The sequence below is a fragment of the Rana temporaria genome, chromosome 1 (assembly GCF_905171775.1).
Source record: "Rana temporaria chromosome 1, aRanTem1.1, whole genome shotgun sequence".
Taxonomy (NCBI): Eukaryota; Metazoa; Chordata; class Amphibia; order Anura; family Ranidae; genus Rana; species Rana temporaria.
In genome coordinates, this window is record NC_053489.1 from 637,058,316 (window position 1) to 637,081,265 (window position 22,950).

Sequence of the window (22,950 nt, forward strand, 5' to 3'; positions counted from 1 at the left end):
GGAAAAAAACGCACATGCTCAGAATCAAGTCTGCAGCCCAAAAGGTGGTGCCATTTGAAAGGGTCTTCCCCTTTATAGCCCTGTCATACGTGTTGTACATCACGCGCTTTGGTCGGACGTTTTTTTGCATGAACTTGTGTATGCAAGTCAGGCTGAGGAGGAATCACGTCGGGAAAAATTTCGTGTTTTTTTTCCTGCCAAGAAAAATGATCGTATGTATGAGGCATTAAGCTTGTGAATCCAAAAGATCTCACATTTGCACAGCATTGAGAATCTTTCATTGGCAGTAAGAGACTTCTCAGATATATATTCAATTGCAAAAACACTGTGAAAGCACCAGTGTCGTTGCCATGGAAGGATGTTCCCCTAATGAATCTGAGGTTCTCTTGCGCAGTGTGGGCGTATATTGCGTCCCACATATAAGAGATTGCACAAGCACCGCAACCCATAAATCACATGACCAATGAAACACATGATAAACTGTCTAATACTGTAGATCTTCCCAGTCCTATCTTGAAAGGTGGTCTGGCCACGTACAATGAACTGGCGTGTAAGGCATCCATGTTTACTACATCTGAAGATGTCGGTTCTATTGTCAAAAAAAGATCTAATGTCTTCCTGCTTGACCTTACCAACCTTCTTTAACTTGCTCAGTGCAAGGATATTTTTAAGGGTGCGTGTCCATATAAAAGTAATGCAAGGTCTGTCAGATATTGCTGATCCCAATTTGGGATCCATTTGTAAAATGTGCCAATGTTTTTGGAACACCTCCTCAATTACCCAATAATCGCCATTAAATGTTGTAATGAATCAAGTGATGTTCTGTTGTGGGGGTTTGTTTTTAATTGATGAACTATTGGGGAAGGGCCCTTCAAAAATATGGAGCATGCATCATGTATCAACTTGTGTGGGTACCTCTTATCAAAGAATTTTGTTTTGTTTTAGTGCACCCCCTTTGTCCTATTGTGGGGTTGCAGGTATTTTAATGTTTGTAATAAAATATGATATTTTTGAAAGTTATTGGGTCTGTTCCGTTTCATGCCATTATTTTCAATCTAAGCTTCTATAAGACTGTGAGGCCCCGTACACATGACCGAGTTTCTCAGAAGAATTCAGCCAGAAACTCGATTGGAGCCGTATTCTGCCGAGAAACCCAGTCGTCTGTACACTTTTGGCCCGAGGAAACCGACGAGGATCTCGTCGGGCCAAATAGAGAACATGTTCTCTATTTCCTCGTTAGTCAATGAGGAAACTTGGCTCGCCGAGATCCTCGGCGGCTTCACAAGGAACTCGACGAGCAAAACGATGTGTTTTACTCGTCGAGTTTCTCGGACGTATGTACGGGGCCTAAGAGAATAAGAACATGAGACTGGTAGACATCATTGCCATTACATCCCCTTTACACAATGAACACTTCTACTGGTGACTGCTGGGTTCCAAAGGCTGCATGGCAAACACCAACAGGCCGCAAGTTGAGCACCAAAGATATCAATTCCATTTCATTCTTGTAGTCTTTCAGATGCAGGGAGTGGTAGAGAATGTAAGCGGCACTCCAAATTTACTGCTGGCAGTTCCAGCCTTGACTATTTTTTCTAAAAGCTTTAAGAAATCGATCTGGGTGGTCTAGCTGTGTGAAGAACTCCTGCATGTTACCATGCATGCCAGAAATAAGCCAACACACTGCAGCTCTTGGGTTGCTTGCATAACCCACCACAGGAAGTGGTAGCTTTCATTTTTTAAGTCACTGCTGTTCAGTGTTTGTGTACATAACACCCCCAGGAATCTCATTTTTGCTTTTTACAGAAGTCTGATTAAAGTAAAACTGCAGACATGCACTCATGCACTGCAAAAGGAGCTTCAGTTTATGGTATGATACTTTTACATGAAAGCAATGCTGAAGCTGCAGCTTGTTTTACTTTAATGCTGAAACTAACTGGGATGGTATAAAGCAGAACCATCCCAATTAGCAGTAAATACAATTTGCTAAAATCCTTGCAAAGTGTATGTTTTACTTTGACTGGGGTAATTTATGTATGTATGTATTTATTTAAAAAAAACTTGAATTTAATTTCAACCCACCTATTTAAAAAAGTTCTGTTGACTGATGTGCTTTGAAATCAGGAGGGGGGTAAAGGGTCATGTACATATTTGTACACATCCCAGCATGTGTCTCTGCACAGAGAGTTATTGCTTGGTGTATGTCTGTGTGCCTCAGGGCTTAGCATTGGTGTTGCCAGCAAATAACCTAAGTGTTTTAGCTGTTCCTTGTGAGCTGATCTATTATCAACCCTGCTTGCCTAAAGCCTCATACACATGATCGGACTTCCATCTGACTTTTCCGTGGATTTTTTTCCGAAGGGGCGTTGGCCACGAACTTGGTATACATCCACACGGCCGAACATTTTCAGCCAACATTCACCAAATCACGTGGTTTTTCAGCTCTTTACTGCCACCCTTTGGGCAACTTCTGCTATTGTTGTCTGATGTTTAGCATTGGTTCTGAGCATGCGTGTTTGTACTTTGGATTTTAGTCTGATGGACTGGATGATCCGACGTAACACATTTGTTGTTGAAAAGTTTGAGAGCATGCACAGCGAACATTTGTTGTCAGAAATTCCAACAATTGTCTGATGGAGCATACAGACGGTTGGATTGTCCGATAAAACACGTCCATCGGACCGTTGCTGTCAGAAAGTATGATTGTGTGTATGGGCCTTTAGAGACCTGCCTTGGGCCTCTGACATTTGCTACTGACCCAAGCTTGCATCTTTAACTATGCTACCTGCAAATTTTGTACATTTGCTGCTTGCTTCTTAGCCTTAGCCAGAACTCCAGGCTACATTTCTGCATACGGATTTACTCATCTGTTACTGAGCTGCACACGCTTTTCATCTGAACCTGACCCCAGCCTGTTTTCTACTATGTAATCAAGTCCCTACCTGCTTCACACACAACATTACTCCAGGCTCCAGTGCACCTGCAGAGTCTTATCTTCATCCAACAATCATGTTGTTACATTATCCTGGCACTTTCTGTCACCACCTATAGGGGTGTAAGGACTGAAGATGAAAAGAGGCCACCCTTGCCACCGTTGTATCAACTAGGTGTCAAACACAATTATTTAATCAAGGAGAAAATACATTTTATTACACATAGCTGACTTTATCCAGTAATCCAATTGGAGGAGAACATATATATATATATACACACACACACACAGGTTGACACTGATTATTATTTTTTTACAATGGCATTTAAAAGTCAGTGGGATATATTAGGCAGCAACTAAACAAATTGTCTTTGAATTTGAAAGCAGAAAAAATGGCTATTGCAGTTTGTTGCATATGGGGCTGCAAAGCCACAGACTGGTCAGGGTGCCCATGCTGACCCATGTCCAAAGACTAAAGCACCTACAATGGGCAATGTAAGCATCAGAGCAGGACCACAGAGCAATGGAGGAAGGTGGTCTGGTCTGACGAATCACTTTTTCTTTAACATCATGTGGATGGCCGGGTGCATGTGTGTCACTTACCTGGGGAAGAGATGGCACCAAGATGCAGGGTAAAAAAAAGGCAATGTTCTGCTGGAAAACCTTGGGTCCTGCCATTCATGTGGATGTTACTTTGACGTATCCCCTACCTAAACAGTGTTGCTGACCAAGTACACCCCTTTGTGGAAACTGTTTTCCCTGATGGCATTGGCCTTTTTAAGCAGGATAATGCATCCTGCCACACTTCAAAAATGGTTCATGAATGGTTTGAGGAACACATCGTGTTTGAGGTGTTGACTTGCTCTCCAAATTCTCCATATCTCAATCCAATCAAACATCAATGGGAGGTGCTGGAAAAACACTGTCTGATCCATGGTGGCCCCACTTTACAACTTAACAAGACTTAAAGAATGTGCTACTGACAGCTTGGTTCCAGATGCCAGAGCATACCTTCAGAGTCTAGTGGTGTCCATGCCTCTATAGGTCAGGGCCATTTTAGCAGCAAAAAGGGGACCTACTCAATATTAGAAGTGTGGTTATAAAGCTAAGGCTAATTGGTCTACATATTTTTACTTAAAGTGGAGGTTCACCCGGAAATACAATTTTTTAACCTTAGATTCCTGCTCATTTTGTCTAGGGGAATCGGCTAGTTTTTTTTAAATCAAAGCTGTACTTACCGTTTTAGAGATGCATCTTCTCCGCCGCTTCCGGGTATGGGCTGCGGGACTGGGCGTTCCTATTTGATTGACAGTCTTCCGACGGTCGCATCCATCGCGTCACGATTTCCGAAAGTAGCCGAACGTCGGTGCGCAGGCGCAGTATAGAGCCGCACCGACGCTCGGCTTCTTTCGGCTACTCGTGACACGATGGATGCGACTGTCGGAAACCTGTCGGAAGACTATCAATCAAAATAGGAACGCCCAGTCCCGAAGACCATACCCGGAAGCGGCGGAGAAGATCGCTCTCTAAAACGGTAAGTACAGCTTTATGTTTTATGGGTGAACTCCTGCTTTAAAAGAGCTAAATGTATTTTTATATTATACCACACTACACATTTTTTACCTGTAGTCTTTATTTTACACCCACAACTGTATACCATACAGAATAAATAGAAAGGGTAAATCAACCAAGTACAGCCAAAGACAATAAAAAATGAGAGTTTCAACACTTCACTTTAGCCAAGGACACCTATTTGGTATTTCAAACCAGAATTTTAGTGCCTGTAATGGCTGCTAAAATAAGAGTAAAAGACTGAGCTTGAAAGATTGACATCTTCAGTCTTCACCCTTCTGGTTGAGGTATTTAGGTGGCACGTAGAATTTAAGCATACTTCAAGAAGTTGGGCATAGTTCACTCAGGTAAAAACTTGCAGGTTTCAAAAAATGTGGTTATACTGTTTGGGCTTGTTCAACATGATATTAAAAAACTGAGAAAACCAAGAGGAAAAAAGAAAATATTTTACAAGACTGAAAATTCCATCAGTGGATAGTTCAGCTCTCTGCTTATATTACACTTGCAAGTGAATTAAAAGACACTTCAGCAGTGTGAGAGATTTGTTCTGGTTGCCAATTAAGGATAGATACATTGGACGGTAATGCAGGGTTTTATGAGTAATATCGCTATAATCACCTTGGGAATTCAGGGAAGACTGCAGAGTCAGTTACAGAAAAAGTCTCTGATTGGATTTGGAAGGGAAAATAAACATGCCTCTGTTTTATTTGGCAGCTGGCAAGAAATAAAGCCATTTATTTAAAAATACTTATTTAACCAGACACCATAGAGTCTTCTGAACAACAAATATAGTTATACTGGATGATAAACCCTTATTAAATATAGCCAAAGTTAAATCCATAAATTCTAAATATTCCTACAAATATTTTCTGAGATGGCCAAAGCTTTTTCCTTTTTTTTTTTTCCAGAGTCTGATGCAATAATATATTTGGTATTCCACAATAACAAGTACAGCATGCTAAAATTATTTGTTGGCACCTATACAGTAGATATTACAGTAACATACTAGGGTAAGTTCAAGAACATGATAGCAAAAAAAAAGCTGCTGCCTGTAGCAACTAATTATATTTATGCAAAAAAAAAAAATTAAAAGGTACTCTTTAACATAAAGCATTTAAATACATACAGCACACCTTCTTGTTTTCCACATCCATGCTGTTTCATCACACCATAACTGAATAAAATTCTCTAGCTGCTGGTAACCGAATCTTTGGTGAACACCTAACCACTATCCTAAAATTCTGCTGATCTGGAATTCCAGCTGCACCCAATACTGTTTTTCTATTCCTGAAACATAACACGATTATCAAAAGTATGACATCCCTTCAACTTGAACTCTTCTTGCTTAGTTGGAGGGATATGGAAATTTAAATAAAAGTAATACAGAAAAAGTATAGCAACTTTGTGTATATTTTATGCTCAGAACTAAAAAATTGACATTTTAAAAATACAGTATTTCCGTGTATTTTAATCAGGTAAATATGAAATATTGCAAATTAATGTTTTTATTAGCAGATATACAGTGGGGATCGAAAGTTTGGGCACCCCAGGTAAAAATTTGTACTAATGTGCATAACGAAGCCAAGGAAAGATGGAAAAATCTCCAAAAGGCATCAGATTAGACATTCTTATAATATGTCAAAAAAAGTTAGATTTTATTTCCATCATTTACACTTTCAAAATTACAGAAAACAAAAAAATGGCGTCTGCAAAAGTTTGGCCACCCTGCAGAATTTATAGCATGCACTGCCCCCTTTGCAAAGCTGAGACCTGCCAGTGTCATGGATTGTTCTCAATCATCGTCTGGGAAGACCAGGTGATGTCAATCTCAAAGGTTTGAAATGCCCAGACTCATCTGACCTTGCCCCAACAATCAACACCATTTGAATAAAGAATGATGAGCGCAAACTAAAAATCTAAAAGTGAATATAAAGACAGTCCATAGGGGACTGATAACAATCAATAAAGATATGCAGTGAATTCAAAATTAGTGAAATAACCCAAAACTGATAATAAATCCAAAAATAAAAGTCCAAATATATAAATCAAAGTTTGGATAAATCAATCTGGTGTGCCAGTGATAAACAAAACAAAACTTCTGCACTTCGGGCATCAATGTGGACAATCTTGATAACTCTTTGCTTAGCCTGGGCTCACAGAGCGCTTACCTCCAGACACTAGGTCATGCGTGTCAACGAAATCCTCCCAAAACTGGAACAGAATCCAAACAGTGGGTAACTCGTGTTGCACGGAATCTTCCCAGTGCTGAGATAGAGTCGAGGGGCGTTCTCTGTATCCAATACCAGTATAGGTCCAGGCGCAGCGAAGTCGACTCCACAGGATAGCCACAAGGTGTATCAGGAGCGAATGTAGAAATAAAAAGCTCTCATGGTGAAGTATGCAAGCACTTTAAAATTTAATAAAGGTAAAAATGTGCTTACATTGAAAAAACAAATAAAACGCCAAACAGCGGCACTTCCGGTGGACGGTCAGGGTGTCGCGTCACTTCCGGTCACGTCTAACCTTATGCATTACATCACGACACGCGACTTCATAAGATGAAGTCACGTGTCGTGACGTAATGCATAAGGTTAGACGCGTCCTCACCACAAAAATCAGCGTTTGAACTTTGCAAATGAACATATAGACAAGCCTGATGCATTTTGGAAACAAGTTCTGTGGACCGATGAGGTTAAAATAGAACTTTTTGGCATGAGAAAAGCTACGTTTGGAGAAGAAAGGGCACAGAATTTAATGAAAAGAACCTCTGTCCAACTGTTAAGCATGGGGGTGGATCAATCATGCTTTGGGGTTGTATTGCAGCCAGTGGCACAGGAAATATTTCACGAGTAGAAGGAAAAATGAATTCAATAACATTTCAGCAAATTTTGGATGGTAACTTGATGCCATCTGTGAAAAAGCTGAAGTTAAAAAGTGGATGGCTTCTAGAAATGGATAATGATCCTAAACACACCTCAAAATCCACGGGGGATTACATCAAGAGGCTTAAACTGAAGGTTTTGCCATGGCCTTCACAATCTCCTGACCTCAACATAATTGAAAATCTATGAATAGACCTTAGGCTAGATTAGTGATGTAGCTGGGGGCAGAGTTGTGGACGGCTTTGTAAATTATTGTTAGTACTTTGAATTTTATTCATTGGGTGAGGGGAAGCCAGTGCAGGGATTGACAGAGAGGGATGGAGGACACTGAACGGTTGGCAAGGTGGATGAGTCTTGCAGCAGCATTTATTATGGACTAAAGGGGGCATAGTGTATGTAAAGGTAATCCAATGAGGAGTGAGTTTCAGTAGTCAAAGCAAGAGATAACCAGGGAGTGAATTAAAAGCTTGGTGGTGTCATTGGTTAAAAAGGGGCTTATTAAGAGAGATATCCAAGGGGGATGACAGTGAACTCTTGTAGAAAGAAGTGGCCAGGTTGGGGCAGGACAAGGATGAGATTTTGTCATAGAGACCATCTTTAGCAGAAAAAAGAAGAGAAGGATTAAGATGGCAACGTTTTTTACAGGTAAATTGGTAGTTGGAAAGCAAGGAAGAGGAAGACAAGGAGAGAGTGAAACTAATAAGGTGGTGATCAGAGAGAGGAACAGGAATGTTGTAGAGGTTGCGTGCAGTGCATAGGCAGGAGAATATGAGGTCAAGGCAGTTTCCAATTGAGTAAGTAGAACCTGTCAGAGGAGACAACCTGTAGGGAAAACCTAAACTTTTCCTCCTCGTCAGGTACCTCTCTAATTCCAATCCTATTCTCTCCCTATCCAGCAGGGAGCTCTGTCCCTATCTTATTCCCATGTTGCGAGCAAACTGAATGAGTAGATATCCACTATTTATGGAATCCTCAGTCAAGATGGCTGCCCAAATCTTGTGGGACCTTGGTATCCAATAGAATTGCAGTCTTGCATAGATGGCTGCTTGGATCCAATTATTCCTCAATGAGTCCCCTCCCACCTGAAAAGTTGGCACAGTGCCACCTTCAGGTTAGAATAAATACTGCAGGCTACCTCTGCCTAAATAATTCTCTTGTTACTTTACGCCTTTATAATCTACAATTGGGCTTTTGCTTTCTAGTCCAATCTTTTTTCTGTATTGCCCTGAGTGTTGTCCTGTTCCTACTCTGTCTTTTCCTCTCAGTATTGTCTTACTTCACTTTCTTTAACTCTTCTCAGTGAAGTACTATTTTTATTTGATGTATGTTTTGACTCTTTTTATGCCTATACCACAATGATCCCACTAACACCACCACACACTTGACACACATAATCAAAAGAAAAGCTCTCCAATGTGTCTAGACTAACATCATCTAGTTTTCTATTTTCACAGAAGAAAGCCCCTCACCCTTTTGAACATGTTTCATTGCAGTGTTTTACATACATTAGGACACATAAAACATCCACTAGAACTGAAAATTTGCTCTGCAGGTTATTACCCGACAACACAAACACAATCACTGATAGAAAAACATGTACCAAGAGAAAGACTTCCCAGATTTTAAATATTTCAGATGCATTTGTTTCTGATTTTTGCCTGTGAAAAGCATCACCTTAAAGAGGAAGTAAACCCAGATGGGTTTTACTTCCACTTTTGCTCCGTGCAAACCCTGCAAATGAAAAGCATAATGAGCTAGCATGCAACGCATACTAGTCCATTATGTGACACTTACCTCGCTGCATCCATCTTCGTACCTCTTCCTTCCGGGCCACGGACTCCGGCTCTGTGACTGGCCGGAGCCGCGTGACGTCACTCCCGCGCATTGACGTGCAGGAGCCGTCAAATATGGCACACGCTGGAGAAAAAATGGCACAGAGGTCCGTTTCTTCACAGCGCATGAGGCGATGATGACACTGGCGCACTACAAGTGAAATATTTCCACTACCTATAGGTAAGCCTTATTCTAGGCTTACATTTAGTTAAAAGTAAGACAAAAGGGTTTAAAACCACTTTAGCATTACTAGGACAACATACAATAATTCATGAGCAATAATAAAATACAAAGCTAAACACCATTGTTGCCTTATGAGTTTGTGTGAAATCTCCATTAATAGCTGTACAATATTGTAATTATAAATATACTTTATTTAGCTTGTATCTATGTAGGACGTTTAACATAGCTTCACAGAAGTGTCTGTTAGACAGACAATTTGGTGCCTAAGCTTGCGTATCTAAACAATGGGACCAAAACCTTATTGTTCTACACATATTCACTTCAAAGGATCCCATGTTTAGATATGCATTGAGGGTCATCAATACTTAACTTTCCTGAAGGTCATAAACCTACAAGTTAAGTATCCCACTCAAAATAGGGGGTGCCAAAGATTTGCATTAAAGGGGGCTGACTTATGCAAAGTATAGGTATTGGAGATGGAGCCAATCCTAAACCAGGAATAGGGGAGCCCACCAATCAGAGCCACGCCATGCCAACCAATGCAGCATCAGCCTGTAATGATATACACAGACTAAATGGAAGGGAAACACACACTCTATGGCAGAACAGTTACGTGAACGGAACCTCTATGGGAATGGTAAGTATGGTAAAATCTCCCTTGTACTTGTATCTAAATATGTTGGTCTTATGTATTTTCTGTCCTACTGTTTGTAGATTCAGGTTATAAGGAATATACTCTGTAGTTTTTAATGTAATTCATGATTTTTACCCTTTCCCTGTACAAATAGATAGATTGTGTTTATTAGTCTAAGCCACTTTACTATTTATAAATGAAATTTGGTTATTAACCCAAATCATATCTGAGAGATAATAAATCTCAAAGATAGTTAACGGGTAACACCATTTTTAGCATCTTAGAGAAATTTTCTGAAAAAATATAGGATCATTATAATGTATTTTATGGTTTCGGTCTTTAATAATTGGATTGTTATACAGTAAAGGTTAAAAAAGGGGTTCATTAAAACTACTGAAGATCTATCCTAAACCTGAAGGTATTTGCAGATCACTTTTCAATCACAAATTAGAGAAATAATGAGGTTTATACCTCATTTTGGATTAGTGAGTGGAACCAAACCATTCTTTCATGCAGACTAACTGTATATTCATAATCTCTGGTTTATAATACAAATTGAGCTTAACATTACAGAGCCATTTATTTCAAACCATGGCTTCAATTGAGTATGACTTATTGACTGACACAAGGGAACAACTGGGGGGGGGGGGGGCATAGTGGAGAAGGATCTGGGCGTTTTGGTAGATCATAAGCTCAATAATGGCATGCAATGCCAAGCTGTGGTTTCCAAAGCGGGCAACATCCTTTCTTGTATTAAGAGAGGTACAGACTCCAGAGAGAGAGAGAGATATCATTTTTCCCCCCTGTACAAATCATTAGTAAGACTTCATCTGGAATATGCCGTTCAGTTTTGGGCACCGGTTCTCAAAAAGGATATCAAGGAACTGGAGGAAGTGCAGAGAAGGGCAACCAAACTGATAAGAGGCATGGAGGAGCTTAGCTAGGAGGCTGGATTAGAGGAACTGAATTTATTCACTCTTGAGAAGAGGAGAATAAGGGGGGGGGGGGATATGATCAACATGTACAAATATATAAGGGGTCCATATAGTGAACTTGGTGTTGAGTCATTTACTTTACGGTCAACACAAAGGACAAGGGGGCACTCTTTACATCTAGAGGAAAAGAGATTTCATCTCCAAATACGGAAAGGTTTCTTCACAGTAAGAACTGTGAAAATGTAGAATAGACTCCCACCATGGGTGGTTCTGGCCAGGTCAGTACCGTAGATTGCTTTAAGAAAGGCCTGGATACTTTCCTAAATGTACATAATATAACTGGGTACTGACATTTATAGATAACGTTGATACAGGGAAAATCTGATTGCCTCTCGGGGGATCAGTGAGGATTTTTTTTCCCCAGCTGTAGCAAATTGGAGCATGCATGTTTTTTTTTTGCCTTCCTCTGGATCAACTGTGGGTATAGAATTGGGTATACGGGATTGTACAATATTTTTTATAGTTGAACTAGATGGACTTGTGTCTTTTTTCAACCGGACTAACTATGTAACCAATCACATTATAGTGATATAGTGGGATTTCTGTTTTATTCTAGCCCACCTCACCATAACATGTCCGATTTTTTAATGCCGGACCTGACATATTAGTCAAAGGTCCATCTGGTTCAACAAATAAAAAGGGGGATTTTTTTACAGTCCTATATACACAATCCCATACCCACAGTTGATCCCAAGGAAGGCAAAAATAATCCAATTTGCCCCAGCAGGGGAAAAAAAATCCTTCCTGATCCCCCGAGAGGCAATCGGCTGTTCCCTGGATCAACTTTTCCTATAAATTGTTAGTATCCAATTATATTATGTACATTTAGGAAAGAATAAAAGAAGAATCATGTATGATGCTCATAGTTTAGCATATCAGAGTATGTTCTGCATTAAAAAAAGTATTAAAACATGCCTCCAACCTTATACCAACTTCCAGTCAGGACATTGTTTTCTCTATGTTCTCTTTGTCGTATGATGAAGTAGATGCACTATATTGTCAAAAAGTATTGGGATGCCTGCCTTTAAAACGCACATAAAAATTAATGGCATCCCAGTCTTAGTCTGTAGGGTTAATATGAAGTTGGCCCACCCTTTGCAGCTATAAAAGCTTCAACTCTTCTGGGAAGGCTGTCCACAAGGTTTAGAAGTGTGTCTATGGAAATGTTTGACCATTCTATTTAGAAGCACATTTGTGAGGCACTGATGTTAGACGAGAAGGCCTGGCTCGCAGTCTCCACTAATGCATCTCAAAGGTGTTCTATCGGGTTGAGCACAGGACTCTGTGAAGGCCGGTGAAGTTCCTCCACCCCAAACTTGCTCATCCATGTCTTTATAGACTGTGTGGGGTTGTTTTTCAGGGGTTGGGCATGGCCCCTTAGTTCCAGTGAAGAGAACTCTTAAGGCATCAGCATACCAAGACATTTTGAACAATTTTAATAAGATAGAACGGTTCCAGAGATGGTCAACATAAAAGATATAAAACATATTGGAAAAAAGAACCAACTCACATATGATAGCATGTAGTTGCCATCATCCCATAGTACTACAAATATATCGAAAATACCTCATGAAGTGGGATTGTATAGGCAACGAATAAAATTTTCAAAAATATATATGAAAAAATAACAATTTATTACAAAAATAGTTACAACATGTACAAAAATATCTCGAGCATTATAGGAATATACATAGTACAAAAACAAAACATGGATGATGCAGATACTGTCCGGCATACGGTACCATCACCATAAGGGAGGTAAAGTTGTAGCTGAAAGGCCGACGCGTTTCGAATGCTACGCATCCTTCATCAAGGCATAAAACAAGTATTGCATCTAGAGTAGAGCAAAAAATATTTTAAATACATTCACATTAAATCATTGTATTCTCTCCATTGAAGTGCAAAAGCACATACACATCCTCTTCCTTGAGTAGGGAAAAGGCATAATTCACAATGAAGAGGACTCACCTATTGCTTAAAAAGCTCCACGCCCAGGAGTGTGGGGCAGAAGGCCCCCGGGTGTTCAGGGACGCCGATGTCTCCTATGGCAGGTTGCACCATTTAAAACAAATCCCCATTTGAATGTCACTCATAGAGTGGATAGAACCAATTGGTTCAATTTGGGTGGTGTTTTTGCAGTCCTATATAAAGGAGATATATCAAAGACTTGTGTCAAAAATAATAACCCAGCATTTGAGCCTCAAAAAACTGGTTGGGAATTGTATTCCAAACCGTTTATGGAAAACTCACCACCAGTAGTTTGAAGTCTTTGTATCCAAAGAAGGGGAGAGCCGGGTGCAGGTAAATCCTGAAAAGATTTGGGTTGCCCAGACAGATTCCCCTTGGAGAGGAAAGACAGCTCCTTGTTCTCCTACATATGGAGAGGGAATGACACCACCCAACCCTCTTGGCCCTCCTTAAGTACTTACCTTAACTGTATTCAGGTGCTGTAGTCCTCCCCCTCATCACCCATCAATTGAAACATGTTATTCCTGAGAAGCCATGTGTGGCTCCTTATTGTTTTCAAGCAAACCGCCGCTGTTACAAGGCGCATTGTAGCGCCGTCATTCAGTGTATACCGATCCGCGTCATTTCCGGGACCGGAAGTATCGCCGCGGCCATTTTGGTAGTGGGATTCGAGTGCCAATCGATTCACCGTTGTGAATTGCCATTCGATTGCCACTCGAATGCCACCCCAATGGGATTAAGTTGTCACTCGACTCGCCATCGCGAATTGCCATTCAATTGCAATTCGATTGCCATACAATTCGCCCCCGTAGCCATTTTATTGGTTGGTTAAATCAGGGATATCTGAAAACCTCTCAGCCGGATCCGGAAGTTCCCCGGCGGCCATTTTACAAAAGGGCATAGACCTGAATTGGACGTTTGATTGTATGTCTTGTTAGAGAGTAGCAACTTGATTGAAAAGGGTGCAACTATAAGGGGTGATAGTAGGAGGATAAAAACGTTCAAAAGATGACCTTGATCACAGTTTGAAACAGTCATCATAAGGGCAAAATCGAGCCCAAGTTTGTGTGTGTTATGGTAGGCACTATTCTCCTGTAGTTCTTGAATGAACCACTGGGAGACCTTTGGGAGAAAAAAGCCACAGCTGCCTTCTATATCTACCCAAGGGGATATGACTATCCCCCTTTTTCGGTAAATTTGATGACATTTGGGTACAAAGCCCAAAGTCTCCCCTGGCAGCTGATGAGTCAAACAAATTGAGGAAAAATGGAAAACAACCTGCATAATAGCCATAGAGACACCGATGTCCACTCGACCGGGGTGGTTGGCCCGTGACCCACACCTCCGAGCTATAGAACCAAGAGAGCAAATTTAGGTTAAGTGCAAGAAAGAAAAACAAATATCAAAATCTCAATTATGACAAAGAATCCCTTCAAATCAGTCCGCATAAATACGGTGGAAGGGAAACATCGAGTCAAACAACATATCAATTATAATAAAGATAAGCGAAAAATAAAAAAAGAACAAAACAACCCTCCCTATTTCTAAGTGTCATATATGTGCTGGGCCCTAACCTGAAAATGTCTATTGCGTTCACAGTGAAGGGGAAAGGGGGAAAGATTTGGAAAATGTGGGCAAAGTCATCCAGGAAATCAAAATCGGGGACGACATTCTTCATCCCCGCTTGAGATCCTAATCTGTTTTGCCAGAAGAAAAACCCTCCAAAAAAGGCCTAAAACTCTCACTTTCGTTGAGGCCGGGAGGTGTAGTGGCCTTTAAATATCTAATCCAACGCATTTCGCGCTGCAGTAGAGTTTTGTTCCAATCACCCCCCCGTAGGGGAATGTGAATGCGGTCCAACACAGTGAAATTTAGGTTAGGCATATGATAGCCGTGATGCTTGGCTATATGTCGACCCAATGGGAGATAGAGATTGCAAATGCGCATAGAATGCATATGTTTCTCTATTCGCTTGTGTAGTTCCTGTTTGGTTTTACCCACATAGAAAGAACCACACTGACACTGCATGAGGTATACCACTCCCCGTGTTCTGCAATTTGCAAAATGTTTCAGGGAGAAGGTATCCCCATTTGGCAGTGTCAGTGTGGTTCTCCTCCCTATGACGGGACATTGAGCACACGTCCCGCAGGGGTAGGTGCCAAATGTTTTACAAGGATCCTTTTTGTTTATACCCTTGTACTCACTTTTGACCAAAAGTGTACCCAAGGAGGGTGCTTTCTTAAAAGTTATTTGTGGCTGGTTTGTGATTAGATTCTTTAAAATAGGGTCTTCTGTCAGGATAGGCCAGAACTTGGAGATCGTCTTTCGGATTTTTTGATGTTCATTGGAGAAATTTATGATAACCCTAGTGTTGGATTCTTCCTTCTTACTGGTATTTTTGGGTTTAAAGATGAGAGATCGTCTATTTGTATCTCTCACTCTGTTGAAAGCCTTCTTTAGGCTGGTTTTTGTGTAGCCTCTTATCAAGAGGCGTTCAGTTAGCAGGTCGCTTTCCCTTTGAAAGTCAAAATCCGTGGAGCAGTTCCTCCTAAGCCGAAGGAACTGACTATATGGGATAGATTTCTTAAGTACTTCCGGATGAAAACTCTCCGCGTGAAGCAGAGTGTTTCCCGCCGTTTCCTTTCTGAATAAGGATGTGCCAAGTGCACCATCCAATTCTTTAAAGATACGTATGTCCAAAAAGCTGACCTCCTTGTCGTTGTATGACATGGTAAAAAAAAGATTGAAGCTGTTGATGTTCATCAGCCTCAACATCTCTTGAAGTTCATTCTCCAGACCGTCCCAAACAATAAAAATGTCGTCTATGTAGCGCTGCCAAACAAGAATGTTAGCAGCGCACATAGACGCACTTTCACCCAACAAAAATTCCCGCTCCCACTCCCCCAGGTACAGGTTCGCATATGAGGGTGCACAGCACGTCCCCATAGCAACACCCTGTACCTGGAGGTAGTGGGAGCCCTGGAAAAGAAAAGTGTTATGCTGGAGGATGAAATCCAGCATAGTCAAAATGAAATGATTAAACTTCCAATCTGTGGTTGGTCTTTGTTTGAGTACCCGCTTGATGGCTTCTAAGCCCAGTTGGTGCGGAATACTATTGTAGAGTGATTCTACATCTATAGTTACTAGGATAGCATCTGGAGGTATGGTTAAATCCTCCAACACCTGCAGAAGATGAATTGTATCCTTAGTATAGGATGGTAGGTCAAGTACATGGGGTCGGAGGTATTGGTCAATTACTTGACTAACACATTCCGAAATTGATCCATTGCCAGATATGATTGGACGTCCCGGCGGGTCTTGCAAGTTTTTGTGCACCTTTGGTAGAGAATACATAGTCGGTTGTCGTGGGTGCTGTGTTCTAATAAAGTCCCAGACATCTTTGATGATGCTGCCATTATTGTAAAAACTATCAACAAGCTCATAAAATTCTCCATTGAACCTGTCCACAGTTGCTGCTGTGATTTTCCTATAACATTGTTTATTGTTTAATATTTTTAGGCACATTTTCTCATAGTCTATATTGTTCATCAGAACTACATTACCGCCTTTATCTGATGCTTTAATGATCAGATTTGGGCTATTTTTTAGGGTTTTAAGTGCATGTTGCTGCTCAATGGTCAGATTTCTATGGTTTGTGTCCTTTTTTAAGGTTTCCAATTCTTTGGAAACTTGTTTCACAAATAAAGAAATTGCTGGATTCAAACTCAGGACAGGAAATTTGTTAGATTTCCTTTTGAATTTCCTGATTTTGAAAAAATTGCCTTCTTCGATTTCCTCATCCGCTTCCTCATTTAGATCTTCTTCCCATGCGTCACCAAGTGAGGCATTCTCCTGTAGGAGGAGATTTAAGTCTCTTAAGGCTCTGAAATCAGCCGCTTTGAGGATTTCAGAGCCTTAAGAGACTTAAATCTCCTCCTACAGGAGAATGCCTCACTTGGTGACGCATGGGAAGAAGATCTAAATGAGGAAGCGGATGAGGAAATCGAAGAAGGCAATTTTTTCAAAATCAGGAAATTCAAAAGGAAATCTAACAAATTTCCTGTCCTGAGTTTGAATCCAGCAATTTCTTTATTTGTGAAACAAGTTTCCAAAGAATTGGAAACCTTAAAAAAGGACACAAACCATAGAAATCTGACCATTGAGCAGCAACATGCACTTAAAACCCTAAAAAATAGCCCAAATCTGATCATTAAAGCATCAGATAAAGGCGGTAATGTAGTTCTGATGAACAATATAGACTATGAGAAAATGTGCCTAAAAATATTAAACAATAAACAATGTTATAGGAAAATCACAGCAGCAACTGTGGACAGGTTCAATGGAGAATTTTATGAGCTTGTTGATAGTTTTTACAATAATGGCAGCATCATCAAAGATGTCTGGGACTTTATTAGAACACAGCACCCACGACAACCGACTATGTATTCTCTACCAAAGGTGCACAAAAACTTGCAAGACCCGCCGGGACGTCCAATCATATCTGGCAATGGATCAATTTCGGAATGTGTTAGTCAAGTAATTGACCAATACCTCCGACCCCATGTACTTGACCTACCATCCTATACTAAGGATACAATTCATCTTCTGCAGGTGTTGGAGGATTTAACCATACCTCCAGATGCTATCCTAGTAACTATAGATGTAGAATCACTCTACAATAGTATTCCGCACCAACTGGGCTTAGAAGCCATCAAGCGGGTACTCAAACAAAGACCAACCACAGATTGGAAGTTTAATCATTTCATTTTGACTATGCTGGATTTCATCCTCCAGCATAACACTTTTCTTTTCCAGGGCTCCCACTACCTCCAGGTACAGGGTGTTGCTATGGGGACGTGCTGTGCACCCTCATATGCGAACCTGTACCTGGGGGAGTGGGAGCGGGAATTTTTGTTGGGTGAAAGTGCGTCTATGTGCGCTGCTAACATTCTTGTTTGGCAGCGCTACATAGACGACATTTTTATTGTTTGGGACGGTCTGGAGAATGAACTTCAAGAGATGTTGAGGCTGATGAACATCAACAGCTTCAATCTTTTTTTTACCATGTCATACAACGACAAGGAGGTCAGCTTTTTGGACATACGTATCTTTAAAGAATTGGATGGTGCACTTGGCACATCCTTATTCAGAAAGGAAACGGCGGGAAACACTCTGCTTCACGCGGAGAGTTTTCATCCGGAAGTACTTAAGAAATCTATCCCATATAGTCAGTTCCTTCGGCTTAGGAGGAACTGCTCCACGGATTTTGACTTTCAAAGGGAAAGCGACCTGCTAACTGAACGCCTCTTGATAAGAGGCTACACAAAAACCAGCCTAAAGAAGGCTTTCAACAGAGTGAGAGATACAAATAGACGATCTCTCATCTTTAAACCCAAAAATACCAGTAAGAAGGAAGAATCCAACACTAGGGTTATCATAAATTTCTCCAATGAACATCAAAAAATCCGAAAGACGATCTCCAAGTTCTGGCCTATCCTGACAGAAGACCCTATTTTAAAGAATCTAATCACAAACCAGCCACAAATAACTTTTAAGAAAGCACCCTCCTTGGGTACACTTTTGGTCAAAAGTGAGTACAAGGGTATAAACAAAAAGGATCCTTGTAAAACATTTGGCACCTACCCCTGCGGGACGTGTGCTCAATGTCCCGTCATAGGGAGGAGAACCACACTGACACTGCCAAATGGGGATACCTTCTCCCTGAAACATTTTGCAAATTGCAGAACACGGGGAGTGGTATACCTCATGCAGTGTCAGTGTGGTTCTTTCTATGTGGGTAAAACCAAACAGGAACTACACAAGCGAATAGAGAAACATATGCATTCTATGCGCATTTGCAATCTCTATCTCCCATTGGGTCGACATATAGCCAAGCATCACGGCTATCATATGCCTAACCTAAATTTCACTGTGTTGGACCGCATTCACATTCCCCTACGGGGGGGTGATTGGAACAAAACTCTACTGCAGCGCGAAATGCGTTGGATTAGATATTTAAAGGCCACTACACCTCCCGGCCTCAACGAAAGTGAGAGTTTTAGGCCTTTTTTGGAGGGTTTTTCTTCTGGCAAAACAGATTAGGATCTCAAGCGGGGATGAAGAATGTCGTCCCCGATTTTGATTTCCTGGATGACTTTGCCCACATTTTCCAAATCTTTCCCCCTTTCCCCTTCACTGTGAACGCAATAGACATTTTCAGGTTAGGGCCCAGCACATATATGACACTTAGAAATAGGGAGGGTTGTTTTGTTCTTTTTTTATTTTTCGCTTATCTTTATTATAATTGATATGTTGTTTGACTCGATGTTTCCCTTCCACCGTATTTATGCGGACTGATTTGAAGGGATTCTTTGTCATAATTGAGATTTTGATATTTGTTTTTCTTTCTTGCACTTAACCTAAATTTGCTCTCTTGGTTCTATAGCTCGGAGGTGTGGGTCACGGGCCAACCACCCCGGTCGAGTGGACATCGGTGTCTCTATGGCTATTATGCAGGTTGTTTTCCATTTTTCCTCAATTTGTTTGACTCATCAGCTGCCAGGGGAGACTTTGGGCTTTGTACCCAAATGTCATCAAATTTACCGAAAAAGGGGGATAGTCATATCCCCTTGGGTAGATATAGAAGGCAGCTGTGGCTTTTTTCTCCCAAAGGTCTCCCAGTGGTTCATTCAAGAACTACAGGAGAATAGTGCCTACCATAACACACACAAACTTGGGCTCGATTTTGCCCTTATGATGACTGTTTCAAACTGTGATCAAGGTCATCTTTTGAACGTTTTTATCCTCCTACTATCACCCCTTATAGTTGCACCCTTTTCAATCAAGTTGCTACTCTCTAACAAGACATACAATCAAACGTCCAATTCAGGTCTATGCCCTTTTGTAAAATGGCCGCCGGGGAACTTCCGGATCCGGCTGAGAGGTTTTCAGATATCCCTGATTTAACCAACCAATAAAATGGCTACGGGGGCGAATTGTATGGCAATCGAATTGCAATTGAATGGCAATTCGCGATGGCGAGTCGAGTGACAACTTAATCCCATTGGGGTGGCATTCGAGTGGCAATCGAATGGCAATTCACAACGGTGAATCGATTGGCACTCGAATCCCACTACCAAAATGGCCGCGGCGATACTTCCGGTCCCGGAAATGACGCGGATCGGTATACACTGAATGACGGCGCTACAATGCGCCTTGTAACAGCGGCGGTTTGCTTGAAAACAATAAGGAGCCACACATGGCTTCTCAGGAATAACATGTTTCAATTGATGGGTGATGAGGGGGAGGACTACAGCACCTGAATACAGTTAAGGTAAGTACTTAAGGAGGGCCAAGAGGGTTGGGTGGTGTCATTCCCTCTCCATATGTAGGAGAACAAGGAGCTGTCTTTCCTCTCCAAGGGGAATCTGTCTGGGCAACCCAAATCTTTTCAGGATTTACCTGCACCCGGCTCTCCCCTTCTTTGGATACAAAGACTTCAAACTACTGGTGGTGAGTTTTCCATAAACGGTTTGGAATACAATTCCCAACCAGTTTTTTGAGGCTCAAATGCTGGGTTATTATTTTTGACACAAGTCTTTGATATATCTCCTTTATATAGGACTGCAAAAACACCACCCAAATTGAACCAATTGGTTCTATCCACTCTATGAGTGACATTCAAATGGGGATTTGTTTTAAATGGTGCAACCTGCCATAGGAGACATCGGCGTCCCTGAACACCCGGGGGCCTTCTGCCCCACACTCCTGGGCGTGGAGCTTTTTAAGCAATAGGTGAGTCCTCTTCATTGTGAATTATGCCTTTTCCCTACTCGAGGAAGAGGATGTGTATGTGCTTTTGCACTTCAATGGAGAGAATACAATGATTTAATGTGAATGTATTTAAAATATTTTTTGCTCTACTCTAGATGCAATACTTGTTTTATGCCTTGATGAAGGATGCGTAGCATTCGAAACGCGTCGGCCTTTCAGCTACAACTTTACCTCCCTTATGGTGATGGTACCGTATGCCGGACAGTATCTGCATCATCCATGTTTTGTTTTTGTACTATGTATATTCCTATAATGCTCGAGATATTTTTGTACATGTTGTAACTATTTTTGTAATAAATTGTTATTTTTTCATATATATTTTTGAAAATTTTATTCGTTGCCTATACAATCCCACTTCATGAGGTATTTTCGATATAGATATAAAACATATTAAGAGAGATTGTAGGAACTTAATGGAATTGATTTACTAAAGGCAAATAGGCAGATCACTTTGAAAGAGAATTTTTCCACAGATTAGTGAATGCGGCAAAAAATTACTTTGCGGGGAATAGCTATTAAATGTGCAAGGACGCGATTGGCTGATGGAAGTCAACAACCCTTCACCAAACTCAATAAGTCAAGGAATTTTTTTTTTGCAAAGGCAAAGGCCTAGTTGCCTTTAGTAAATCAACACCATTATGTACGGTTCTGAGAAAAGAAGGTAAATGGGGGACGTGACTGAAAACTTTAAATACAATAAGGGTGTGAATAAGGTTCAGGAGGTAAGAATTTTCAATGTGAAGCTAAGAACACGGTGCCATGAACTCAAACTAGCAGATAGAAGGTTCTAAACTTACCTTAGAAGGTATTATTTTACGGAAAAAGTAGTTGATGCTCAAAACAGACTTCCAGCAGAAGCTGGAACCTACACAACCACTTCAACTCAAGGACATACGGTTATGAAAAGAAAGAGCACTGGTATGTTCTATTCAGAGCATATGGAATTGCATAGGGGGGTTTTTGGAAAATGTTGCTTTTTGGAAAACTTGCGCTTTAAATTCAACATTGCAACTTTCTAATTATTGGGTAAATCCTAAAGAACTACAGGACAAAACAAATGCAATGAAACTGATCGGAAACAATAAAAAAATATTATATAAAGTAAACAGCACTGCAATGTTTTATTCAAGATTTAAAGGGCACCAATGTTATATATAGTCTGGTACTAAAGTTTTCCAATGTCTTAGGTTTCTCCAGGTTTTACTGGAGAGCTTATTTCCTTGTCTAAACAGAGTAAAAGAAAACATCTGTCAGGAGAGGCATGGAAGGAATAGCTACTGTCAGCTGACCAGTACGGGTTGACATTGATGGAATGGTTCACAAGGCTGCACTTAGGCTCTCAAAGGAAGTACAAGCAGTTAAAAACAAATAAGCATCATAGCAACAGAAGTAGAGAACTAACAAAAATTGCAAGTATGTCCTCTCCTACTACACAATGGACTACATGCCTCATTTACACAGAATACCTGTACCGGAAACACTGAACGCTATCTGAAACCAACTCATGCATATTTAAGCTCAACTGAAGTTTTCTTTTTCTTTGTATGTTTAACTCCTAACTAAAGCCTTGCCATCCGTCTTGCACAGTTTCACAGGTTCCACTCCTGGACCTAAATTGCTAAACTCTGATTTTACTGCACACTGAATTTCCTACAGAGTTTATTAGGAGCTGTGAAAAGTCAGATAGAGCTTGCCTCATTTCCTGGCTGATGAATGCCCAGCACCATCTAGCCCTTTCCTTCCCAAGTTTAGTGTCCCTTGCCTGCAGCTTTGGATTTTAGGCCCAGATTCACGTAGAATCGCGGCGGCGTAACGTATCGTAGATACGTTACACCGCCGCAAGTTTTCATCGCAAGTGCCTGATTCTCAAAGCACTTGCATGAAAACTTACGCTGGCGGCCTCCGGCGTAAGCCCGCGTAATTCAAAGGGGCGTGTGCCATTTAAATTAGGCGCGGCCCCGCGCCGGACCTACTGCGCATGCTCTGTTTTGAAATTCCCGCCGTGCTTTGCACGAAGTGACGTCATTTTTTCGAACGGCGACGTGCGTAGCGTACTTTCGTATTCCCGGACGTCTTACGCAAGATCAAAAATTTTTCACATTTCGACGCTGGAACGACGAC